The sequence below is a fragment of the Hyperolius riggenbachi genome, chromosome 8 (genome assembly GCF_040937935.1).
Source record: "Hyperolius riggenbachi isolate aHypRig1 chromosome 8, aHypRig1.pri, whole genome shotgun sequence".
Lineage (NCBI taxonomy): Eukaryota > Metazoa > Chordata > Amphibia > Anura > Hyperoliidae > Hyperolius > Hyperolius riggenbachi.
Window position 1 is genome coordinate 62,385,254 of NC_090653.1, and position 17,803 is coordinate 62,403,056.

Sequence of the window (17,803 nt, forward strand, 5' to 3'; positions counted from 1 at the left end):
CTTTTGATAAGCTCCTGGCAGCTTGTCAATCAGCTGCTCCTTCTACTGCCTACAAAAATAATCAGCAAGCAGATAATTGTTCTGATAACTTTTCTTCTGCTAAGGCAGCAGGGTCTAAAGCCAAACGTAAACGCTCCAAAAGAAAAGCGTTACAATCAGCGGAGTCGTTGCCCTTGGCGACTGCGCATCAGATCTGTAATGAGACTCCGCCAGTAGCAGATAATGAAATTCAGTCACCATTCAGGGGAGTCAAATGGACCTATGAAACTACTAATGAACTTTCATTGCTAGCCAGGGAAAATAAAAGTTCTTGTTTAAATGAATTATCTGAATATGATTATGAAGATATATTACAGAGTATTGAACAGATCAATTTATTCGTGCAGCAAGGGAAATTTGCATACACTACAGTTCAACACTTGCTACAGGTATTGGAGATCCTTAGGAATAAGAAATCGGCCAATCACCTGCTAAATAACCCAATGTATGTTTCTGCCACTAACACATTTGCAAACTATGATCAGCCGGAATGCTCAGCTGTTAAATATGCATGGGATCCTCCATTTGAGAAAGGAGAGATGGAAGCCCTGGTCTATGAATGGAAGAAAGATGCAAGTTCATTTTGTCAGTTTTACAGTGCAAAAAGTGAATTAGTATTGAATGCATGCATTAAGTCTGCCTATAACCTAATAAAAACTGGTGTGTGTGGGTATGACTTTGTGGCTCCATTGATCGATGTGTGGAGAATGATTCTGGACGATTTTTATGCGATTCAATCAGTTGATACCAGGGAAGACACACTGTCAAGTGGAGATTGTTCCACTTCCTCAGTTCCTGAGGACTCGCCTGCTTCAGCACCTTTGGCTGATTCAGCGAGTGATTCAGAGCTCCTTTTGTGTGAAATTGAAGTTCCTGTAATTCCACCCTGTACCATGGATAACTCAGTGTTACTTCCCAGTAAGACAGAAATTACTAATACTTCCTTAATCTTGCCCTGCACAAATTTCTCAGCAGAGGACCCAGAGGTCCTGCTGACTTCTGAGTCCAGCCTAGCCAGTACTCTTGAGTCTTTGTTCAGTGAAACAGACACCAGAAAAATCTTGCCTGTCTCTGCAAACACTTCTGCAGAAATTACCTGTGTTAATAAAGTTCAACTCCTGTCTGATCCAGCAGATGCCAATAGATGCACTACATCAGTTTCTGAGTCCCAGCAATCCTGTCCAGAAATCTCAGAACCCCAGCATCTGAATTTTCCAATTTCACAATTGAATGGTGATTTAGATGCGCAAACATTGTGTTTTGATCTTCCTGTTTCTACACCTCACTCTAGTTTCATGAATAACTCAGAGCGTCTGCTATGTGAGTCCGAAAACGCAGAATTATTACCGTGTTCAGAAAATGTTCCAGTGAACTTGCCCTGTACCATGAATTGTGCAGTAGATCTCTCCAATGAAACTCAGGTCACAGAATCATTATGCTGTCCAGCAGGTGCTTCCATGGTTTTGCCCTTCAGTGTGGACTGTTCGGTGATCCTGTCCAGTGAAGCTGTGGTCACAGAGTCTTATGCTTCACCCAGTACTTTGGATACTTCAAACCCTCTAGCAGAACAGTCTGAGGCACTGCTTACCTCAGTTGGTGTTGCAGTAATATTCACTTGTCTAGCAGCTGTTTTGGAATTACAGTCTGCTCTAATAAAACTTGATGAATTTCTGCCCAGCGAAGCAGAAGCCATTGAAATATTGTCCTCGTCAGCAAGTGTGTTAGATACCTTGCCCTGTACACAGTCTGATTTAACCAATGTTGTTGAGTCCCTCTCCAGTGTTGTAACAGCCGAGGAACTCCAGCCCTGTCCTCTGAATGTTTCAAAAGTCTTGCCCTGTAACATGGATAATTCTGACTCGCTGGAAAAAATAATAGAAATCTCAGAATTTCAGTCCGGGTTAATGAGTGTTTCTGAAACCCAGCCCTGTATCCTGGAAAATTCTGGTTCTCTGGCCGGTGTGGCAGAAGTTCCTGAGTCCCCTTCCTGTCCAGTGAGTTACTCAGTTTTGCCTAGTTCAGTGGGGATTGCTGCACTACTGACTTGTTTTGCAGCCCTTCATGAGCTCCAATCCAGTGTATTTGATGAGTCTCTGTCTAGTCCAGAAGAAGTTATGGGAACCCTGTCTAGTTCGGTGCATACATCAGAAGATTTGTCCTGTCTTGTAAATGCCCCTGAACATGATTTGTTAATAACTTTGCTGGAATCAGAGACATCTAAGTCTGATCCTGCATTTTTTAGTGAGAATCCAGTAACTGTGAAGTCTAGTCATGATGATTTTTTTTTGCCCAGTCCTGGTTTCGGTCCTACCTTGACTGACTTTGAGGTTTGCAGTTCCTTGACATGCCCAATAGTCTCTCTTGTGCCGGTGTGCCCAGATGTGCTTCGTATGCCAGAGTGCCCAAGTGTGTCTGTGTTGGCGTGCTCACACGCTTCCCTAGTGGAGACATGTTCTGATGTTGCCGGTTGGCCTGCATGCCCGGAGATGGTTCTGGTCCCTAAAAACCCTGATCTTGATGTTTGTCCTTGTGACCCTGACTCTAGAGTTGCCCTGGGTTCCATAGGGGTTCTTGATGGTTCTCCATGTGAGCCTAAGGGGCGTTCTGACCTGTGGGGATCTCTTTGGAGCTTCCAAGTGTTCTGGGAGATCTCTGAGGAAACTTGTCCTGGTACCTTGGACTGGTTCAACGGTGGGTTTTGTGTTGGTGGGGACAGTTCCGGTGGGCATTGCAAAGGCTTTGGCGTTTTTGGACAGTCCCGGGAAGGCGGTGGGTATCTTTCAGAGAGTTTCTGGGGGCTTTTCTCTGGAAGTCGTGGTTCTGATGGGTATCACACTGAGGCTTGTGGTGCTGACGGGCATGGTTCTGTAGGTTCTGGTTCTGATGGGTCCAGTCTTGTGGGGACTGATTCTGGAATTTGGTCTTGCCGGGCTGTCCCGGTCATCATGAATTATCAGTCAGATTGTTTTGTTGGGAATTTCAGTTTCGAAAAGCATCTGGTATCCGCTTTTAAGGGGGGGGGGGGTAATGTTATGATCATGTCTGCAGCGTTTACTGCTGGCTGCAGTGGTATTGTAACCCAAGCAGTTCTGATGTCATTACATGCATTTTCTTGCATAGTTTGGTTTGCACTTAAACTAGTTGCTGATTCCATCTGCAGTCACTCTGAAATTAATGACAGTTTAACATGCTCTTGTGTAAACAAACATTGTCTGCTGCAGTGGAGGGGCAGTCCCTTTCCTGCAGGCTGCATATCATTGTCTGCCTTTTCCTGCTATCAGCCTGTGATTAATTACCATTCACTTGTGTGGGAATCTGCAGGTCTGCTCCCATTGGATGACCTCAGTATAAAGAACTGCTTCCTGCAATGTCTCATGGGCTACCATAGTCTCAGATTCTATCTGTTACTCTGCTCGTGCCCCACCTCGTTCCTGGTCCGTGTGGACTGCGCTGACTCCTGCGAAGGGGTCAGCGAGTCCTCCTAGTTCTGCTCTTGTTCTAGAAGTTGTTACTTGCTTGTCTTGTGTCATATATTGGTTCATCGCCAATATATACGCATACTTGCGCATTTTGTTATTTTCCTTGAATTCGTGTTACGTTGATACATCAGTGTTGCTGATATATACGTACACGAACTGTTTATATCCTGTGTTCCGTTAGTCAGCGTTCCAGCACGCTGAGCTAGTTATCCTGTTCCTGGTCCTGTTTGTGGATTGCGTTCATCTCTGCGAAGAGATAGCGAATCCTTCTGAGTCCTGTTCCCTGTATTACTCCAGTCTTAGTCAGAGTTCCTGCTTATGTCATATATCGGTTCATTGCCGATATATACATATGTTAGTCAGACGTTACGAATAGTTTCATTGATAGCTGTAATTGTAATACGCTAGGAAATCATACTTGTTGTATATTTATCTGTGTTACGTTCATCTATCTTGATCCTGCTATTTTCTGGCTATCCTGTCCTGTCTTTGTGAGGCACGCCATCGCCGCAACGCATTGGCTGCCTCATTCCAGTCTGTCTGGTTTTGGACGCTTGCTGTCGCTAAGTAGTCGCTAGCTAGCAAGCGTTCATTCTGTCTACCTGTCCTGATCTCCTCAGTCCTGGTTTATGCGCTCAGCGCTACTTTGCGCTGAGACGTTATTACGAAAGTGTTGTTTGTGGCTGTTCGGATCTGCACCGGCTCTGTGCACCACAATCTCCTATTGGAGTCAGTCCTCTCCTCCACTAAACTGGGGATATCCTGATCCCTTGTGCTGGTGTGTGTACCTCCTTCACGTCAGCTTATGTGTTGTATGCTGACTGTGGAGATTACACCTCCAAGCTTAACACTACCTCTGCACCCCCTATTGCTACGCCCCTGCTTTTCGGCCCTGCAATCCCCGCAAAGCAATGTCCCCGTCACCTCCCTAAGGCATGTTGGTGCCTGTCAAGTGACAGCAGGTCCGGATTTTTCTCACAGGAGCCTATAGGCATGGATGTCGTGGCACCTTAGACTTTGCCCCCCATGAACCTACAAACCTCCTCCGAGTCATACTGCAAGTGTGCCCAGCTGTCACTTCTCTCTTACTTCCCCTGCCCGTTATAGGTAGCTACAGGTGTCCCTTAGTATTAAGTAGCTAGAGGAACCCTCAGTATTAAGAAGCTTGAGATGCCCCTGCCTGAATGGAGATCTCATCAGTGGAATGCCGAGAGCAGGGTGGGTAACCTCTCATTTACACTCTCATCAGGACTCTGCCGAGGGAGGCTCTCAGGGAGGGGAACGAGCCATCTTTCCATCATCAGACGCCTGTAGGCACATGTCTACAGTGCCTTATGGTAGATCTGGTCCTGAGTAACAGGCAGCCTATTGGGCCAATCAAAGTGTGGAGATCAAATCCTTCAAATACACAGGTCGCGATGTAGCTTAGGGTGGGCTTATAAGAGCGAAGAGAAGATACTTTGCAGGGAGCGTGCATAAGTTAGCAGCGCAGGCTACTCCGCACTCCTGCTCTTAGCGTGCGCTGGGGATTATTTAAGTCACGCTGCTCAAACTAAGCTGTGCTGCTTTAGCATATGGCAAACAGAATAAACCTATATACTATTTAAAGCGTACCCAAACTCGGGTACAAAATGAGATACTTACCTAAAGAGAGGGAAGCCTCAGGTTTCTATTAGTACTCTGATTTCCCCCCTCGTTGAGCACGGCTCCCCGGAAGATAAGCGACAAGGAATTGTCGCCAATCATATCAGGGCTGCACACCTCCTCTTCCAACAGCGCCACCACTCCCGTGCATGTGCAGCAAGCTGGAGCCCTCGTGTCCGAGTGTCTCCATGCTGCTGCACATACACGGCCTCGCCCGTAGCTGGAGAGTAGTGCGGTCCCAATGGGGAGGGGGGCTGCACTGATTAAGGGGGTGGAGGGAAGCCTCAATAGAATCCTGAGGCTTCCCTCTTTTTAGGTAAGTATCTTTTTTTTGAAGCTCGGGTTACCTTTAAGAATAAAAAAACAAAAGCAAAACAAAAAACAACGGATGTCGTTTTTATTTTGGCGTTTAAAATCTTTCCCAAAATGTTTCTGCATCATCTCAGGAGAGTTCAGAAAATGTCTTTGTGGAAGCGTTCTCTTCATCTATTGTCCCAAAATTACAGCTTTTTTTTTTTAAGTTTCCATCAGATCGAAAAACTCATCACAGGCACCACAGATAAGGGGCAGAGAAAGTAGTTTAGGCGGGAGATAACGCGCAGAGGTGACGCTAGCGGTGCATCGTCTAACCTGAAATTTTCCACAGAGGAAAAACAAAGTGTGATCGTGCTGTCTTCAAACGAAAAGGTAAGTGAAAGGTATTCCCCCTCACCTGAGGAAAGAGAAGCACCCATAATGCAACACTTCAGCACGTCAGTACAATCAGTTTCTCAATGACTAAGCCAGGCGTATATTCAGAGCCAGTGGTAATTGTACAACTACAAAAAAAGAGTCCCAAACACTGTTATTTCGATATCTTCAATGACAGCCAGAGGTTGCAGCTGTGTATGTGTGTTGGGTGAGGGGGCGGGGTCAGGGATAGTCGAAAGTTAACTATCACAAAATTTCTTTTTAAAATATATATATAAAATGTAAATTTCCCCCACAGTAAAAAGTGCATTATAAATTACTTTTTTCCTATGTCGCTATCACTTACAGTAGGTAATAAAAGCGGACACATCTGACAGATTTTGGACTAGTCTATCTCCTCATAAGAGATTCTAAGTATTAACGTTGTTCTTTACAAAAGCATTCCCCAGAAGGGATCTATATAAAGATGTCAGATGGCTTTCCTACACACTGGCACACTATTTTGGCAGTTGGACTGAGCAAATGCAGTTCAGCATCAGCAAGAGATTTTGCACATAATAAAAATAACTGAAAATACCCATGTAGAAATGGACTTGCCAACAACTTGACAGATCTGTCAGATTTCCACTATCTACTGTAAGTGACAACGACATAGGAAAAAAGTAATTTATAGTGTAATTTAGTATGGGAGAAATGTACATTTATATTTATGTATTTTAAATTTTAAATTGTTTTGCAATACTTGTTAAATTAACAAAACAGAAGGGTAAGCTTTCCATACATGGAATTTAGCTGAAAAAAAATTACAAATCGTTTTGTTGCATAAATAAACATTTTTTTGTGGTAAATATTCTGAAAATACAATGTATTTTCACAAAAATGTTCTCAAAATCAAAAATGCAATATTCAACACTAAAATGACTTTGGCGAAAATTAGCTAGCAACACTCGGCACAGATATAAGCGAAAATTGCAGCAGGGGGACAGGGTCGGTTAGGGTTAGACAATAACAGAGGGAGGGTTATAGTGAGAATAGGGTTAGGTTAGCGATAGTAAAATATTGATAAAAATTACCAATTTCTACCCATTGCTTAATAGTAATAATATTTATAATTTTCCCGATATTCTACTTGCAGCTTTCCCCAGTGCCCAAATTGCTGCTGCACCCTTTTCATGTTTGCTAGTAATCAATCAATCAATCATGCTCAAACATAAACGCTGGATAGTAGTGATGGATGTTGCCACCATGTCCATTTAATCTAAAGGTGCCCATACACACACTGCATACATGTATGGGGGTTGGCTATTTGGGATTAGCCATACACTCTTCTCTACACAGTACAATAAAAACATTAAAGTTTCCCATTTATTTGACCAAAACGACTGAATCGAATGAAAGTTTAAAAGAATATTTTTTTTTTTAATTAAGAAAAAATAATCCATTATCCCGTTTTTTCAATAAAAATCTGATTGGACATGTTGGAAAAATCTTAATATTTGAGCTAATGGAATAATCGAACAAAATTATCTAATCGCAAAAAATTGAACAAATAGTACCATGTATGGGCACTATCAGATTTCAGCAGATCTGAGTGTGATCTGAAATACTGTAATATCTGGAACTGCTCAAATTTTACCACTTGAAGGGCTATGTGGTCATCATCATTTCCCCATCACTCCCTCCCCCTCCCCCTGCCAAATGCATTACCGCATATGGTAATGCAGAAAACAGCAGACTTCCCTGAGCACTTAGCAAAGTGTCAATTCATAAAGGCTGTTACCGCATGAAAAAGTGAGATAACCGAGCAGTGAGGTAAATTACCGACGTGGCTGTAATTACCTCCAACACGTCAGTAAATTGTCAGCAAATGTCAATTCATAAAGCCTTCAACAAGCGGTAAGCCTGGCGGTAGTTACCGACACCTCTGGTGAGGTCTTAACAAGTTACCGACACCTCTGGTGAGGTCTTAACAATGCAAAGTGCAGGAGCCGAAAGTCTTTGCAGGGAGCCGTAGTCTGTGTGAGTTTGTGCAGACAGCCAAATCTGTGTAAATCATCTGTGCAAGGAGCCGAAGTCTGTGTGAGTCAGCTGTGCAGGGAGCCGAAGTCTGTGTGAGTCATCTGTGCAGGGAGCCGAAGTCTGTGCGAGTCATCTGTGCAGGGAGCCGAAGTCTGTGTGAGTCATCTGTGCAGGGAGCCGAAGTCTATGCGAGTCATTTGTGCAGGGAGCCGAAGTCTGTGCGAGTCATCTGTGCAGGGAGCCGAAGTCTGTGTGAGTCATCTGTGCAGGGAGCCGATGTCTGTGCGAGTCATCTGTGCAGGGAGCCGAAGTCTGTGTGAGTCATCTGTGCAGGGAGCCGGAGTCTGTGTGAGTCATCTGTGCAGGGAGCCGAAGTCTGTGTGAGTCATCTGTGCAGGGAGCCGAAGTCTGTGTGAGTCATCTGTGCAGGGAGCCGGAGTCTATGTGAGTCATCTGTGCAGGGAGCCGAAGTCTGTGTGAGTCATCTGTGCAGGGAGCCGGAGTCTGTGTGAGTCATCTGTGCAGGGAGCCGAAGTCTGTGTGAGTCATCTGTGCAGGGAGCCGAAGTCTGTGTGAGTCATCTGTGCAGGGAGCCGAAGTCTGTGTGAGTCATCTGTGCAGGGAGCCGGAGTCTGTGTGAGTCATCTGTGCAGGGAGCCGGAGTCTATGTGAGTCATCTGTGCAGGGAGCCGGAGTCTGTGTGAATCATCTGTGCAGGGAGCCGAAGTCTGTGTGAGTCATCTGTGCAGGGAGCCGAAGTCTGTGTGAGTCATCTGTGCAGGGAGCCGAAGTCTGTGTGAGTCATCTGTGCAGGGAGCCGAGTCTGTGTGAGTCATCTGTGCAGGGAGCCGGAGTCTGCTCGCAAGGCTGTCGCATGGCCACACTCGTTCCAGAAGAGGAGCATGGAGGGTACATGGAGGCCAATGGGGGACCATATGATGCTGTGGAAAGCCATGTTAGCATACAAAAGCTTCTCTCTCCTTAGGTAAGTATGTGTTTCTTACAGTGAAGGATCACTTGAAACAGGGCTATAGGCAAGATAGAAGATTTGGCTCTCTTGGGTAAGACAAGATGGAGAATAAGTGTCAGAATAGATGCCAGCCAGAACCTTGGGCACCCATCAGGCCTAAACACCTGCCTACTTTGCCTTGTGGATGATCCAGGCGTACGAGATGAATCGGCGTCAGGAGACTTGGGCGCAGGATCCAGCTGGTATATGGCTGATCCTGCTGCCGCACAAGTCCCGGCCGCGTTAATTACTATTCCCCCTCCAGGCCGCCATGGATAGTGGGGAATTATGTAATTCGGTTTCTAGCTATTGCTGGAAGCGGAATTACAGTGTTTTAAATGTAACTTCAGCTCCGTCTTCTGACCGCTGCTATAGCCGTAATTCCTATTACGGCCTATTGGTGGCGCCGGCTGCGCCCAAGTCTCCTGCGCTGGATTCTTTGGCTCACATGCAATTAACTTTTTCTCCTGAGTCTTCTCCTAGGAGATCATTTTTCATCTTCTGTTTAAAATAACTTTGCAACCATTTGCAACTGAAAAAGTACCACAAAGTACGGTATGTGAAAAGGTGCTATCAAAATTATTTCGAGTATTTTCTTGCTTGCTGGTGGTTTAACCACTTGAGGACCACAGGCTTTCTACCCCCTAAGGACCGGCCACTTTTTTTCCATTCAGACCACTGCAGCTTTCATGGTTTATTGCTCGCTCATACAACCTACCACCTAAATGAATTTTGGCTCCTTTTCTTGTCACTAATAAAGCTTTCTTTTGGTGCTATTTAATTGCTCCTGCGATTTTTACTTTTTATTATATTCAGCAAAAAAGACATGAATTTTGGCAAAAAAATGATTTTTTTAACTTTCTGTGCTGACAGTTTTCAAATAAAGTAAAATTTCTGTATACATGCAGCGCGAAAAATGTGGACAAACATGTTTTTGATAAAAAAAAACCCATTCAGCGTATATTTATTGGTTTGGGTAAAAGTTATAGCGTTTACAAACTATGGTGCAAAAAGGGAATTTTCCCATTTTCAAGCATCTATGACTTTTCTGACCCCCTGTCATGTTTCATGAGGGGCTAGAATTCCAGGATAGTATAAATACCCCCCAAATGACCTCATTTTGGAAAGAAGACATCCCAAAGTATTCACTGAGAGGCATAGTGAGTTCATAGAAGATATTATTTTTTGTCACAAGTAAGCGGAAAATGACACTTTGTGAGAAAAAAAAAAAAAAAAAGTTTCCATTTCTTCTAACTTGCACCCCAAAAAAATGAAATCTGCCACAGACTCACCATACCCCTCTCTGAATACCTTGAAGGGTCTACTTTCCAAAATGGGGTCATTTGTGGGGTGTGTTTACTGTCCTGACATTTTGGGGGGTGCTAAATTGTAAGCACCCCTGTAAAGCCTAAAGGTGCTCATTGGACTTTGGACCCCTTAGCGCAGTTAGGCTGCAAAAAAGTGCCACACATGTGGTATTGCCGTACTCAGGAGAAGTAGTATAATATGTTTTGGGGTGTATTTTTACACATACCCATGCTGGGTGGGAGAAATATCTCTGTAAATGACAATTTGTTAATTTTTTTTACACACAATTGTCCATTTACAGAGATATTTCTCCCACTCAGCATGGGTATGTGTAAAAATACACCACAAAACACATTATACTACTTCTCCTGAGTACGGCGATACCACATGTGTGGCACTTTTTTGCACCCTAACTGCGCTAAAGGGCCCAAAGTCCAATGAGTACCTTTAGGATTTCACAGGTCATTTTGAGAAATTTCATTTCAAGACTACTCCTCACGGTTTAGGGCCCCTAAAATGCCAGGGCAGTATAGGAACCCCACAAATGACCCCATTTTAGAAAGAAGACACCCCAAGGTATTCCGTTAGGAGTATGGTGAGTTCATAGAAGATTTTTTTTTTTTGTCAAAAGTTAGCGGAAAATTGATTTTTATTGTTTTTTTCACAAAGTGTCATTTTCCACTAACTTGTGACAAAAAATAAAATCTTCTATGAACTCACCATACTCCTAACGGAATACCTTGGGGTGTCTTCTTTCTAAAATGGGGTCATTTGTGGGGTTCCTATACTGTCCTGGCATTTTAGGGGCCCTAAACCGTGAGGAGTAGTCTGGAAACGAAATTCCACAAAATTACCTGTGAAATCCTAAAGGTGCTCATTGGACTTTGGGCCCTTTAGCGCAGTTAGGGTGCAAAAAAGTGCCACACATGTGGTATCGCCGTACTCGGGAGAAGTAGTACAATGTGTTTTGGGGTGTATTTTTACACATACCCATGCTGGGTGGGAGAAATAACTCTGTAAATATACAATTGTGTGTAAAAAAATCAAAAGATTGTCATTTACAGAGGTATTTCTCCCACCCAGCATGGGTATGTGTAAAAATACACACCAAAACACATTGTACTACTTCTCCCGAGTACGGCAATACCACATGTGTGGCACTTTTTTGCACCCTAACTGCGCTAAAGGGCCCAAAGTCCAATGAGTACCTTTAGGATTTCACAGGTCATTTTGCGGAATTTGATTTCCAGACTACTCCTCACGGTTTAGGGCCCCTAAAATGCCAGGGCAGTATAGGAACCCCACAAATGACCCCATTCTAGAAAGAAGACACCCAAACGTATTCCGTTAGGAGTATGGTGAGTTCATTGAAGATTTTATTTTTTGTCAAAAGTTAGCGGAAAATTGATTTTTATTGTTTTTTTCACAAAGTGTCATTTTCCACTAACTTGTGACAAAAAATAAAATCTTCTATGAACTCACCATACTCCTAACGGAATACCTTGGGGTGTCTTCTTTCTAAAATGGGGTCATTTGTGGGGTTCCTATACTGTCCTGGCATTTTAGGGGCCCTAAACCGTGAGGAGTAGTCTGGAAACGAAATTCCGCAAAATGACCTGTGAAATCCTAAAGGTGCTCATTGGACTTTGGGCCCTTTAGCGCAGTTAGGGTGCAAAAAAGTGCCACACATGTGGTATCGCCGTACTCGGGAGAAGTAGTACAATGTGTTTTGGGGTGTATTTTTACACATACCCATGCTGGGTGGGAGAAATAACTCTGTAAATGGACAATTGTGTGTAAAAAAATCAAAAGATTGTCATTTACAGAGGTATTTCTCCCACCCAGCATGGGTATGTGTAAAAATACACCCCGAAACACATTATACTACTCCTCCTGAGTACGGCGGTACCACATGTGTGGCACTTTTTTGCACCCTAACTGCGCTAAGGGGCCCAGAGTCCAATGAGTACCTTTAGGCTTTACAGGGGTGCTCACAATTTAGCACCCTGCCCACTTGCCAGGACAGTTAACAAACCCCACAAATGACCCCATTTTGGAAAGAATACACAACAAGGTATTCCATGAGGGTAATGGTAAGGTCATTGAAAATTTTATTTTTTGTCACAAGTAAACGGAAAATGACACTTTGTAAAAAAAAAAAAATAAAAAAAAAATTCTGCTAACTTGTGACAAAAACTAAAATCTTTTATGAACTCACCGTGCACCTCACATAATACTTTAGGGTGTCCTCTTTCCAAAATGGGGTCATTTGTGGAGTCTGTCCTGGCATTTTAGGGTCTCTGCAATCATTACATGTATGGCCAGTATTAGGAGTTTCTGCTATCCTCCTTATATTGGGTATACAAGTAATGCACTCTGGGCTGAAAGGAAAAATGAACGGCAAACATACCTTGCTCCACATCAATGGCAGATCTTCCTCCACATCAATGGCAGTGATAACCTCAGGAGAGAGACACCCCATGCCACCCTGCACTCAGGGTGAGCCACCAACTTATGTGACTGGGCCTCAGAACTTTAGTATACAGCATTATGCCTGTAGGATACAGCAATATGCCTGCCAATAGAGATGACTCTGTGTGGCATTAAAGCATCATCATAGGCCCAAATCACATATAAACCGGGGGTGTCCACACTCAAGGGAAATTCAAACATGCCGTCTTATATCGCCAACCCAGGACAGATCAGCAATATCAAGCATGGAAACCGATCCTTCTTGCCACTTTTATGCTTACCCGTTTGGTTTTCAAGCTTACCTCTCCTCTCCCTGCGACAATGTGCGAAAGACCACTGAGTGTGTGCCTACTCCTGTGTCTGGAGTTCCCTAGGTTCTAATAGTGTACCTGCTCGTGGTACCTCTCAAAACACGGCCCTACGCATAGGCCAGGCTGGTCAGGACAGCGGGGACAATAAAAATTGGTGTCATTCCTTCTTCCAGTCCTGCTGCAGACACGACAACGTTTTCTTCGGATGCGTTGACCTGGGGCACACGGAATCTGATAGGCGTAATGCCTACCATGCAGTCGGCTAGTTGCATCTGGGGGGGGGGGCCTGGCACCTCCTGGATACAGGATGTCCAGAATGATCTGTTCCTGAAATTGGAGGAAAGATCCAGTTCTCCCAGCCTTACTGTAGAGAACAAAGCTGTTGTAAACTGCCAATTGAATCAGATAAAAAGACACTTTCTTATACCAGCGTCTTGTTTTCCGGGTAATTAAATAGGGCGCTAACCTCTGGTCATTGAAGTCCACCCCTCCCATGTTGACATTATATTCGTGGACGACAAGGGGCTTTACAATGACCTTAGTTGCCCGTTGAATTTTGACTGTCGTGTCTGTGTGAATGGTGGACAGAAAGTAAAACGCCCCTCTTGTCCCTCCATTTCACCGCGAGCAGGTCTTCAGTACGCAAGGCCTCTGCCCCCGTTGAAGTCTGGTGGTAACGAGCGGTTGGGGAAAGCCCTGGCGACTAGGCCGCGCAGTGCCACAGCATCGGATTCCTTCTAACTTGAAGTGCTGAAAGAGGGCCACACTTGTGTAATAATTGTCCACAAAAAGATGGTACCCCTTCTGGAACAAGGGTGACACCAAGTCCCACACAACCTTTCCACTGCTCCCCAGGTAGTCAGGGCATCCGACCGGCTCCAATTTTGAGTCTTTTCCCTCATAGACCCTAAAACGACATGTATAGCCTGTGGCCCTTTCACAGAGCTTATACAGTTTCACCCCATACCGGGCGCGCTTGCTTGGGATGTACTGTTTGATGCCAAGGCGCCCGGTAAAGCGTAAGAGGGACTCGTCTACGCAGATGTTCTGTTCAGGGATATAAGCATCTGCAAATGTTGAGGACAGGTGGTCTATGAGGGGCCGAATTTTGTGGAGCCGGTCATAAGCAGGGTCTCCCCTTTCATGACAGGTTTCGTCGTCGTTGAAGTGCAGGAAGCGTAGGATGGACTCAAATCGTGTCCTGGACATGGCAGCAGGGTACAAGGGAACATGATGTACTGGGTTCGTAGACCAATACGCCCGCAATACATTCTGTTTCATTAGTCCCAAGTGAAGGATAAGGGCCAAAAAGATTTTAATGTCGGAAACTTGGACTGGTTTCCACCGAAAGGCTGGGCATACATGCTCTCCGGGTGCTCGGTGATGAATAGTGTGGCTTTACGGTTGGTCTCAACCACAATTAAGTCCAAGAGAACCTGGGTGATGAACAGCTGCAAAAAGTCTAGGGCCGTTCCTAGATGAGCTGTCGCCACCTGGACTCCAGACTGGGCAGTGAAAGGGGGCACTACGGGTGCGGCGGAATCAGGGGATTGCCAATCTGGTTGTGCCAGCACCTCTGGGAGTCTATGGGTACTACGGGCCCGTCTTCTTCTTGGTGGCTGCGACGGGGGTACTACTGCACTTGCCACCGTACCAGTTTCGACTTCCATGCTGACGCTCACCACTTCGCCAGGGTCTACAGAAGTACTGGTACCAAGTCCAGGAGATGCTGCGCTGCTGGTGCCTGCCTCACCAAGAAAACTATCAACAGCGCTAGCACCACCCTGCTGCCCTTGAGGCGGATCCTGCGCCACCTGCGGTCTAACGACTTGGGGTCTGGTACGCCTGGCTCTAGCCGGGACCATAGCCTCGTCATCACTATCGGTCAGGGAACCACTGCTTTCTACAGGTTCAAATTCGGACCCGGAAGATTCGACGGATGATTCTTCCCAAAAGAACTCATCCGACTGGTCCATGTACCTGTATACCTCGTCATCGGAAAGCCCCCTTCTTGCCATTGTGGATTGCTAAATTTATGGGGTTTTCCTCCGAGACTACCCAGAAAAAAAGAGCACCTACCTAGCAAAAAGGGAGTATTTGAGAGGTATTGGGGTTGGTGGGAAGTGGGGTCTCAGAGGCAATCAAACAATCACGGGACAATCAAATACAATTACAGCACAATCGACTCCAATCACAGCACAAGCAAATCTGATGCACTCGGAAGGTGGTGGTTGGGTGTGGTGGGGGGGGGGAGGGTAGGGTTGGTGTGGTGGGGGGGGGGTGGGTTGGGTGTGGTGGGGGGAGGGTTGGGTGTGGTGGGGGGGAGGGTTGGGTGTGGTGGGGGGGAGGGTGGGGTTGGGTGTGGTGGGGGGTGGGGGGGGTTGGGTGTGGTGGGGGGGAGGGGGGGTTGGGTGTGGCGGGAAGTGGGGTCTCAGAGGCAATCAAACAATCACGGGACAATCGAAGCCAATCACGGGACAATCAAATACAATCGCAGCACAATCGAATACAAGCGCAGCACAATCAAATCTGATGCACTCGGAAGGTGATGGGGGGTGGGGGTGGTGGTGGGGTGGGGGTTGGTGGGAAGTGGGGTCTCAGAGGCAATCAAACAATCACGGGACAATCGAAGCAGATCACGGGACAATCAAATACAATCGCAGCACAATCGAATACAAGCGCAGCACAATCGAATACAAGCGCAGCACAGTCAAATACAATGCACTTGGACGGTGATTAGGGGGGGGGTCTGAGGGCGATTTGAGGGGGTGGGGGGTTGATCAGGAGCCTGCACGGGGCAGACTGAGTCCTGATCTGATGAGAGGCAGACACAGGGGGTTACTGATCGCAGATCAGTTAGTGATCGCTGGGGAAGACAGATGTAAACAAAGAGCAGGGGATGTAATCAGGAGGGGGGTATGAGGGCAATCGAGGGCCTGGGCAGGTGATCGGTTACCCCCGCGGGGCAGTTAGGGTCTGCTCTGATGGGTGGGGGTGCTGAGGGGTTATGGACAGGTGATAGACAGGTGATCAGAGGGGGATCAGAGGGGGATCAGGGGGTAAGGTAGCTGTATACAGATGTATACAGTATACAGGGGGGTAGTCTGGGATGGGGTCTGGGGGTGATCTAAAGGTAGGGGGGGGGATCAGGGGTGACTAGGAGGCAGTTAGGGACCTAAACTAAGGGGCAGCGTCGCTAGTTAGTGGCAGGTGGGGGGTGGGGGTTTTGCAGGGGTGCAAGGGTGCTAGGCAGGGGTCTGCTGGGGTGATCAGGGGGGGTATGAGGCCTGGGGTGGGTGATCAGGGGGGCTGTTAGGCAAAAAAACGCTGTGTGTGCTCTACTTACAAAGTGCTTCCTCCTCGCTAGTGGTCTCTGCAACAATGAGACCACGAGGCGAGGAGGAAGCACGTATAAGGCACTTTGTTTACCTAACAAAGTGCCTTATACATCCTGATTGGGCAGCTATGTGGATTCCTCCGCTCGCCGGCTCTGCTAAGTGGCCGGCGAGCGGAGACAAAATGCCCAAGTAACGATCCCGGGCGGAGGATCGCGTCACTGATGACGCGATCGCTCCGCCCATGCCCCTACAAGGACCGCCACCAATTGTCAATACGGCGGTCCTTGCGGGGTGCACTTCCCGGCCACCAATTGTCAATACGGCGGTCGGGAAGTGGTTAACTGGCATTTCAATGACAATTTTGAAAATATCACCTAGGAGAAAAACTAAGGAGAAAAAGTGAATTGCGTATGGGCCTTAGGCCACATTCACACTAGAGCATTTTGCAGGCGATTTCGGCAAGCACTAGTGTAATAAAACCCTACATGGGTGATTTGCGCTAATCGCTGCAAATCGCCCAAAATCGGAAATCGTGCAACCTGCACCATTTTCAGGCAATTTCCCGGCGATCGCGTTTCAGTGCTTTTGAAGTGCTAAACGTGATCGCGGAGAAATCGCTGCACTGTCCAGTGATATTTCCGTGTGAAATTGCGGAAAAATCACTAACGCAAAACGCCGGCAGAAATTGCTGGGGTTTTGCGCTTCTAAGTGTGAATAGGGCCTTAATTTAATGTTCGTGATCCAGCTCTTGTTCCAGAATACAAGCTTTGGCTTGGGTTCTCTATAAATAAGAGCACCAGAAAATGTTTTTTATTATTGAAATGGGTTGACCTTGATTGACACCGACCACAGATGTGTTGCTAACCGTCTGTTATAGATGAATGCCTAGCATTTCAGGGGTGTAAAGGAATGACTTTTTATATTATCCTGCTGTCCTGAAATGATGCCAGGAGTTCATGTGAAACTGAGCAATTTCTTTTCTTTCTTTTTTTATCAAACGCCCTTTTATTGAGCAATTAAGTAATATAACAAAGTAGAAAGAAAAGGGCAATGTAGCAGTAGTAATAAACACAAAGGCCATAGGTGCTGCTGAGCAGTGTAGAGGTACGATATTGCCCTGACTCAGGATGGATTGCAATACCACTGCTGAACCATTGACTCTGGCATTTTTACTACATCCAGGATGGAGATAAAAGAATATAAATTTTAAACAGTATTAAAAGTAATGAAAATAAAAAAGGGAAAAAAGTGAAGAGGGAATATCACATTTTCATCTACAGAACAAAGGTAATGCGGGCCGGCAATGCGGCATTCCAGGCGTAAGCCCAGGGAAAACCTAGGTAGCGTTGTATAAAACTGGGGTTTGATATTGCACAGTTCGAGGAGCACCCAGGGACTTAAAGTGTATCTGAGAGGCAAGGATATAAAAGGTTTATACATACCTGGGGCTTCCTCCAGCCCCCTCCATGCCAATCGCTCACTTACACATTTACG